Below are 10,086 nucleotides of genomic sequence, written 5' to 3'. Positions count from 1 at the left end.
AAGTAGGATGGTGAATGCAGAGAGCAGAAAAATCCCAAACCGGTGTAGGGAAAGGCCAAAAAAAAAACCACACACACACAAAAGTTGTGGCATATCTTATTATGTTGCAATTCTCTTAGAGAGTCCAGAATCACTAACATGGTGTGGGGAAAGCCCCTGAAATTTCTGAAGTTCCAGGAGATGTGTGTAAGGGCTGAATGAATGCAAGAATACAGAATTATGGATTTACCAATAAATGAAGTCATGTCAAGGTGAGGGCATTAACCTTACCTCACTGACAATGCAAGACAGAGGAAGCCAGCTCGAATGAATGAGGGGAGCCTGGAGTCAACTATTCCCCCATAGCAGCCTATTATAATATTTCTTACGCCTAAGACCACCCCAGAACAAACCAAAGCAGAAGGAAAACTTGCTCTAGCCTGAACCCTGTCTCACAATACTCAACCAGGAAGTCTCTATCTTTAATGGTCTTGGAGTTAGGAGGTGAAAGGTGAGCACAAAATGAAAAGAAAAAGCATACAAAACTATTCCTCTCGCATAAGAGAAAAACCAAACCACAGAAATGTTCTTCATTTTGGAAATCGAGGGAAAAAGTAGAGACCACATTTAACAAAGCTATAAAACAACTCTATATAGCGTTTTCACAGTTTTGTCATCTTATTTCCCGGGGGCATTTACATTTTCAATACAGTCCTTGTAACAAAAATCCGGAACTGTTGAATTATCATAAGTCATCTGTTCCGAGGAAATTTTAATTTATCACGCAGTTACTGAATGCATTTGCTATAATTATACAAAAATCAATCCAGAGGATTTGAGAGGGGCTGAGTAATGTTGATTTTCAAAGTTACCCATAAATCACTGAAATAGAGTGCATATGCTAAAGTTAACTGTGTTGAATGAGGTTGTTGCACTTCTAATTATGCCAATTATTTCCTGAGATATGTGATCTGGGCAAAGGGAATTAACATAAACTACGAATTATGTCATACCTCTAGCTCTTGACTAAGCCAAGGATAATTTGGAGATGACTTCACTTCTATTCCTATTTACCTTTAAATGGCTTGAGGAATGTCAATAAGGGAGCTGAAACTTGGAAATACTGTGTTTACTATCTGTGAAAGATTAACTCTGGCATGAAATACTCCCAAGGGACCGCAGTGGCAAAATGCTCTCAGACAGGACTACAGGGTTGCCAAGAGAACATTTGAAATCATGGGTCGGTTCCAAGTACAAGCTCCAAATACATACGAAATCTCTGTAGCTGAGATTATATAGCCTGCCTGGGAATAGAGGACCAACCTCAGCCAACGTAGCATTGATTGTTTTGATCCAAGTGTTTTGCCTGCTGTCTCAAAAATCCCTGAATCTCTCATAAATATCTCATACATCTCTTTATATTGGTACACGTGGGGCGTAGAATCCTCAAAACTAGCCTTTCTTCTTGCTGTTATCTCAGACTGTTAGACACTAAGCTCATGATGCATGCTATGGAAGAGACAGACAGGCAAACTGACCATGGACCAAGGATAGTTCAGGCTGAAATCCATGTAAAATTTCTTCCCCAGATAAGGATATAGGTCTTCCTTCTAGATTAATGTTACATTTTCTGATAAAGTCAGGTCGTTTTATCAGAAAGGTGGTGTTCTTTGCACCAGAGTACGATGAGAAGTGTTTCAATTTTAGGGGTGTTGTTGAATTATTTGAACTACCTTTCACTTAAGTAACAGATTTATAATCTTTACTGTATAATCTTTAGACTGTTCCAGGTCATACCTTTCCTGACATTGCCATCTGTCAAGTTTCCACTAGGCTTCCAAGCCCAACTATAGACTGTTTGTTCCACATCATGCCTTTAACCCAAATCTTTGCACATGGAAAGGCAGAATGGCGAACTAGAAAGACTATGAGATTTGAAGGAAAATAGTGAGTGTGAAACCTACCTAAAAGAACAAACAAAAAAAAAAACACCTGTAAAGCCTGTGTTTGTGGTATCAGTAATATTAACATGTTTTGAGGGCTTATGACATTCCAGGAAGTATTTAAAGAATGCAACATAGGCAAACTAATTAATTTAATTCTCATACAACCTGTGAGGAAGTACCGTTAGTACTTAGTATAGAGATGGGGAAAGTGAATGGCAGGGAACTTGCCTGATTTGCCTTGCTCATAAGGGGCAGAGCTAGGATTTGGTCCCAGGAAATCTGGTTTCGGCATCCATGCTCTTAACCTCTTTAGAGTTTGCGACTGTGCCTTCTTTAGAAAACAGGATCAGCTACAATAAATTATGCCAAGGTGATTTTAAACTGGAAAACAGCTATCAAAGATTAGGTGTTACTGTTAGCCCTTATCACATTTTCATCAAATGGTTACAAAGGATTTTTTAAAATTTGCATATAGTTGACACACAATGTTACATTAGTTCCTGGTGTAAAACTCAGTGATTCCGTAAGTTCACGTTATGCTCTGTTCTCCGCAAGTGTTGCTACCATCTGTCCCCATACATCATACATTGCTATTTCAATATCCTTGACTATATTCCTTTTGCTGTGCCTTTTATCCCCATGACTTATTCATTCCCTAACTGGAAGCCTGTATCTCTCATTCTCCTTCACCAATTCTGCCCAACCCTCAGCCTCCTTCTTTGCAGCAACTACCAGTTTGTTCTTTGTATTTATGGGTCTGATTCTGCTTTTTGTTTTATTCATTTGGTGTTCTGTTTTTATAGACTCCACATATTAGTGAAATCACATGGTATTTGACTTTCTCAGTCTGACTTACTTCACTTAGCATAATACCCTCCAGGTCAATCGATGCTGTTTCAAATGGCATGATCTCATCTTTGTTTTTTGTTTTTTCAAGTAGGCTTCAAGCCACTTAAGATGGATGTGAAGCCTGATGTGGGGCTTGAACTCACAACCCTGAGATCAAGACCCAAGTTGGGATCAAGAGTCAGACGCTTAACGAGCTGAGCCACCCGGGCGCCCCACAATCTCATCTTTGTTATGGCTACATAATATTCCACTGCGATTATACACACCACATCTTCCTTATCCATTCATCTATGGACAGACCCTTAGGTTGCTTCCATATCTTGGCTATTATCAATAATGCTACAGTAGGGGCGCCTGGGTGGCACAGTCGGTTAAGCGTCCGACTTCAGCCAGGTCACGATCTTGCAGTCCGTGAGTTCGAGCCCCGCGTCAGGCTCTGGGCTGATGGCTCAGAGCCTGGAGCCTGTTTCCGATTCTGTGTCTCCCTCTCTCTCTGCCCCTCCCCCGTTCATGCTCTGTCTCTCTCTGTCCTAAAAATAAATAAACGTTGAAAAAAAAATTTAAAAAAAATAATGCTACAGTAAATATAGGGGTGCATGTATCTTTTTGAATTAGTGTTTCCATTTTATTTAGGTAAATACCCAATAGTGGATTTACAGGATCATATGGTATTTCTATTTTTAATTTTTTTAAGTAACCTCCATACTGTTTTCAACGGTGGTTATACCAATTTACATTCCCACCAACAATGCACAAGGGTTCCTTTTTCTCCACATCCTTGCCAACACTTGTTGTTGCTTGTATTTTTTATTTTAGCTGTTCTTACAGGTGTAAGGTGATATTTCATTGTGGTTTTGATTTGCACTTCCCTGATCATGAGTGATGTTGAGCATCTTTTCATGTGTCTGCTGGTCATCTGTGTGTCTTCTTTGGAAAAATGTCTATTCAGGTCCTCTGCCTATTTTTTAATCAGATTGTTTAGATTTTTTGGTGTTGAGTTGCACAAGTTCTTTACATGTTTTGAATAGTAACTTCTTATCAGATACATCATTTGCAGGTATCTTCTCCCATTCAGTAGGTTGCCTTTATATTTTGCTGTTTTCCTTTGCTATACAAAACCTTTTTATTTCGATGTAGTCTCATAGGATTTGCATAATGTAATTTACCAGTGATTTAAACAGGCAGTTGTAGAACTCAATTAGATTAAAAAATAAAATAAAAGTAAAAATAGCAAAAATATACACAGCTTCTCAAGGAACTGTAGCCTACAGTTCTGTTATACTTTATTTACCAAAGCTAATTTCATTATTTTATAATTAAAAACATGGCAAGGTTTGCAGTTAGTTGTACCAAACTTAATTTTAAAGAAAATTAAAAGGTACTGTTAACAAGAAATTTTAGAATGCTGGGTGGAAGTCAAGAGATCATAAGACTGTGACACCCAATGAGGTGCAGAATTTAAGGCATATCTGTGTTCTTTAGAAATGGTTCACTGATTTGAGAATATATAGGTATGTCTTAATGGGATATCCATTATTCCTATTTGTAATTTAAACAACATTGGCATAGCTGCTATCATCACCATATCAAGGAAGCTTCTTGCAAAATTGTTTTCTAGGTGAGAAGACATCCCACATGGGAGTGAAGATCAAAAAGATTTAATGTCCATTAACTACTTTATTTGTGAAAGGAAAACTATAATGGGGAGCTAGAGATAAGACCTCTCACATGGGATTGGAGGAATAAGTTCCGATATTCTTGTAAAATATTTGTTGAGTTTGTAGTCACATTCCATACTGGGCTTTGGACTAGGGGAAAGACTTAGGAGGAAGTACCTTGGGTTGAATCTTGCAGGATAGGTACACTTTTGAGGGAAAGTATCAGGCACCATCCAAATGAAAGCGAACGATGAAGGCAACAGATGAGGCACAGATACTGGCTGGGGTTGGTCCTCCACACTCCTCACTCCACATCATGGGCTGGGGGGTAAGGGTCTGACAACAGCCCATGAGGAAACGCAAGGGACTCGTTGATCAGAATGAACACTAAAAGCTGTGACCTAGATGCAGGCCTAATGTCAAACTCAAACATTTGAGGGAGAGAGGGGGAAAACATTCCAAAGCCTTGGCCCTTCATCAAAGGTCATTAAAGGACCAACTGGGCTGAAACAAAGGGCGGACAGAAAGCGGAAGAAGGCAAGGGTATCGAGCAACCTGATTCAGCAACAGAGATTGTTCATACTTAACCTAGGGCTTCCGTGCTTTTTCCCTGTTCCAGGCCCACACCTGCGGGCCTTCCCTGGAAATAGGTAAGAGTTAACTAGACCAGAGTCTTCAAATATTCCCTCTCAGTTTCCTGGGCCAGATCATCACTGAGATAAATCAAGGGATCCGACTGTCAAATGAGACTCAAAGGAACCCGAGATCTTGTCCAGTGTGAAGCTGTGCTAAGAATCTTGAGGACGGAAGTAGTTGTGAAGCACGAAGTAGGAAGGGGTATGGAATTGCCAGATGGTTCCCTAGACCCCTTCGTGCTGCTTCAGGATGCTTTGTGACCTACATTAACATACGAAGTCTCTAAGTAATGTATGCTTCTACATTAATTACACAGAAGGGAGCTTGTTCAGTCATGAACCATCTCCACTTTATACTCAGGTACACAGTTTATGGGGTATTTTGTTTACGGTATGCAAGATAAATAGACCACTGACATCACGCTAATAAGGCTCTCCCTTTTGGATTTCTGTGCTACTAAGATCTAAGCTGTCTCTCAAGCTAGAAATTAAACTTTTGAACTTTGAGCTTTTCTTTGGACGTTTGAACCTTTCAGGCTCTTTGAACTTTTCTCTTCCCAACGCATTTTGGCCATTTTACTTCCTAAATAGCTCTTAATTCCCTATTGGTTGGCACTGATAGGCCCTTACCCTTCCTTAGATTATTGCAATAGTCTTTAGGGTTCTGAGCTCAAGGCTTGTGCCTCCTCTAACACATCCTTGAAACTGTCATCAGAATAAATGCCTATATGTTATGCACAATTCTGTAGCAGCACTTTGAACTGAAAATGCAACTGTAAGAAATGCATTAACTTCTTTTTTTGGTCTACCCCACTGTACCCTAAATTCTAGAGAAACAGTCTCTCTGGTAGGCATCTCTGTTGGTTAAATGAATGTCATTCATTGTGTTGAAAATATATTATGTTTGGTAAAAGTTCAAAAAATCAACTTGGTAATATTCCTTTAAGGATTTCATGTTAGGGTTTCCTGGGTGGCTCAGTCGGCTGAGTGTCAGACTTTGGCTCAGGTCATAATTTCATGGTCCCTGAGTTCAAGCCCTGTGTCCAGCTCTATGCTGACAGCTTAGAGCCTGGAGCCTGCTTTGGATTCTGTGTCTCCCTCTGTCTCTGTACCTCCCCTGCTCGCACTCTGTCTCTGTCTCTGCTTCTCTCTGTCTCTCTGTCTCTCTATCTCTCTCTCTCTCTGTCTCTCTCTCTCAAAAATAAACCTTAAAAAAATAATAAATAAATAATAAATAAAAAAACAAATTTCATGTTAAACTAAATCTCTTAGCAGCAAGAAAGGGGCTCTTTCTATAAAATTTCTGTAAGTTATGGAAGGCAAAGTCACACATTATTTCATGTAATTCAAGGCTAATGCCAGATGCTTGTTTGAGGGAGCATAGCTGTGGGAAAAATGGTTAAGTGTTCTGTGACTAAAATAATTTTGATAGGCCATAAAATAAAAAATAATCCGAGGTCAAGGAGGTTGGGGGTGACATAGGTTAATGAATGTCATCCTTTCTTTAATTTAAATGTCACAAGTTTTCAACATGGTGTAAAATAGATATCCAAATCATCAAAAATGCTGCATACCTCAAAATAATAGAACAATTCTTACTAGGTTAGTTGTTATTAACAGGGCACTACTGAATAAATCAGACTGTAGATTTCTAGAAACTCTACAAAAGATATTTGCTTAGTTCATAGAATTGATATTAGAAGAAAGCACTGTTCTAACTTTTCACATAACCCACACGATGTGCATATTATATTGAAATAGTATTATTATTTACTGTGTTCTTATTTTCAAGTGTTTATTAAGAAATAAAACCAGGGGCACCTGGGTGGCTTAGTCAGTTAAGCATCCGACTTCGGCTCAGGTCAAGATCTCACAGTTTGTGAGTTCCAGCCCCATGTCAGGCTCTGTGCTGACAGCTCTTCAGCTTTCTCTCTCTCTCTCTCTCTCTCTCTCTCAAAAATAAATAATAAACATTTAAAAAAATTAAAAAGAAACAAAACCAGTGTCTACAATCGTGAATACAGGGACAAAGAAAGTTGAGGTACACTTTTGATCAGGAAAAGTTGAATCTCTCTTTGATAACCTTTATGTAATGATAGGCAATCATGCATAATGCATAGGGAAGAAGCAGATTTATGTTTCCAAGCCTGACAAACCAGATCACGTTTGGAACAAGCCCTCCTGTCTAGAGCAGTAATTCTTATCAAGGGATACACTGCACTTAGATAATTAAACTGCCACCCCCTATACGTCACAAAGACACAGCCTATCAAAGTCTGTAGCATAATCAATTTTATGTTTCCTCTGAGAAAAACTTTGGACTGAAATGTCTTACTTATTTGGTAGAAAAACAATTGAAAAGAATATCTATCTCAATTCATGTGTTTTTATTTCTAAAATATAGAAGTTCTTACACATTTCACTTGCATGAACACTACACAGCTTGGAAACCAGAAGGGTACAATGTCCTCTGTAATAAAGATACAAACAATGTTATGGAACTTTATTTTTACTTAGTATATATTTTTAAATCTCTGGTTCTATTTGACATAGTGAAAAATCAGATATTCCATGCAAACATTAATTATGCACCGAGGCTATACGCAACCAAGGCTATGGGTCTCTTACTGGGTCCAGCTTCTTCTTTGCCTATTGGAGGAAAGCAAACTGTCAACAGGCTATAAAGAAGGAGTTACATATATACAACATTAAGCTTTTTCCCTCTTTATATTTTTCTCCAGATTCAACCCTGTATTTCCCTCCACTTTTCCCAGTACGTGATATTAAGTTTTAAGTTTTCAGCTTCCTTTGAAGTTACAGAATCTTTTGATTTTTCTTTCTATATTGAGAACATCTTTTTATTTTTTCAGCTTTATTGTGGTATGATTGACAAAATCATAAGATATTTAAAGTGTACATCACGGTGGTTTGATACATGTATACTTTGTAAAGGAAAAAATCTAACACGATTTTAAAAAATAGGGGCGCCTGGGTGGCGCAGTCGGTTAGGCGTCCGACTTCAGCCAGGTCACGATCTCGCGGTCCGTGAGTTCGAGCCCCGCGTCAGGCTCTGGGCTGATGGCTCAGAGCCTGGAGCCTGTTTCCGATTCTGTGTCTCCCTCTCTCTCTGCCCCTCCCCCGTTCATGCTCTGTCTCGCTCTGTCCCAAAAATAAATAAACGTTGAAAAAAAAAAAATTAAAAAAAAAAAAATAAAAAAAAAAAAATAAAAAAAAAAAAATATTTAACATAACCATTTTATTCTGATGAAAACCTGTAGCACGGGCACCATTATTATTATTCCTTCAGAGAAGAGCAAAGAGAACTGCTTAAGTCAAGTGATTTGACAAAGCGTTCGACTGGTTGGTAGGGAATGTTAATTGCAGCAAGGCATTTGCCAGATTCTTCGTCACGTACACTTGAGAAGAGACCTACTACCTAGCTTCAAATTTTGGTTTCATTACTTAGCAGCAGCATGATGTTAAACACATTATTTAAACTCTTTAAATCTCTGTCTTCTCATTTGTGAATTGGAGATAATAAATCACTTAAACCATAGCATTAATGGAGAACTAAATGAGACTGGGCAAGTTGAAATGCGTAGCATACCATCTGATATACAGTAAGTGCTCAATTAATGTTAGCTATTATCTCACAAACGGAGCTGAAAAACGTTAATGATATCATCAATATGGAGCTGCCTGACTCCATTTTGTGAAATATGGCTGATACACTTTTGGAGAACTGTAAAAGATGGAGCTGCAATTGATCTTTAAAGACATTAAAAACGGTGTTGCACTGGGGGGCCTGGGTGGCTCAGTTGGTTGAGCGGCCGACTTCAGCTCAGGTCACGATCTTGCGGTCCGTGAGTTCGAGCCCTGCGTCGGGCTCTGTGCTGACAGCTCGGAGCCTGGAGCCTGTTTCGGATTCTGTGTCTCCCTCTCTCTGACCCTCCCCCATTCATGCTCTCTCTCTGTCTCAAAAATAAATAAACGTTAAAAAAAATTAAAAATAAATAAAAATAAAAAATAAAAAATAAAAATGGTGTTTCAGAGGGACACCTGGGTGGCTCAGTTGGTTGAGCGTCTGACTTCAGCTCAGGTCATGATCTCTCAGTTCGTGAGTTCAAGCCCCACATTAGCTTGCTGCTCTCAGCTTGTCAGCGCAGAGCCCTCTTCAGATCCTCTGCCCCCCTCTCTCTGCCCCTCCCTGTTTGCGCTCTCTCAAAAATAAATATTTTTTTTAAATGGTGTTGCATAGATGATTACAGCTTTGTAGTAGAGGCTAAAGTCTGGGATTGTGATGCCTCCTGCTTTGGTCTTCTTCTTCAAAATTCCTTTGGCTATTCGGGGCCTTTTGTGGTTCCATATGAATTTTAGGATTGCTTGTTCTAGTTTCAAGAAGAATGCTGGTGCAATTTTGATTGGGATTGCATTGAATGTGTAGATAGCTTTGGGTAGTATTGACATTTTGACAATATTTATTCTTCCAATCCATGAGCAGGGAATGTCTTTCCATTTCTTTATATCTTCTTCAACTACCTTCATAAGCTTTCTATAGTTTTCGGCATACAGATCTTTTACATCTTTGGTTAGATTTATTCCCAGGTATTTTATGCTTCTTGGTGCAATTGTGAATGGGATCAGTTTCTTTATATGTCTTTCTGTTGCTTCATTGTTAGTGTATAAGAATGCAACTGATTTCTGTACATTGATTTTGTATCCTGCAACTTTGCTGAATTCCTGTATCAGTTCTAGCAGACTTTTGGTGGAGTCTATCGGATTTTCCATGTATAATATCATGTCATCTGCAAAAAGCGAAAGCTTGACTTCATCTTTGCCAATTTTGATGACTTTGATTTCCTTTTGTTGTCTGATTGCTGATGCTAGAACTTCCAGCACTATGTTATTGGCACAAAAACAGACACATAGACCAATGGAATAGAATAGTAACCCCAGAACTAGACCCACAAACGAATGGCCAACTAATCTTTGACAAAGCAGGAAAGAACATCCAATGGA

The sequence above is a fragment of the Prionailurus viverrinus genome, chromosome D3 (assembly GCF_022837055.1).
Source record: "Prionailurus viverrinus isolate Anna chromosome D3, UM_Priviv_1.0, whole genome shotgun sequence".
In the NCBI taxonomy this organism is placed as follows: domain Eukaryota; kingdom Metazoa; phylum Chordata; class Mammalia; order Carnivora; family Felidae; genus Prionailurus; species Prionailurus viverrinus.
The sequence above is the reverse complement of the archived record's forward strand: the minus strand, read 5'-3'. Positions refer to the sequence as shown.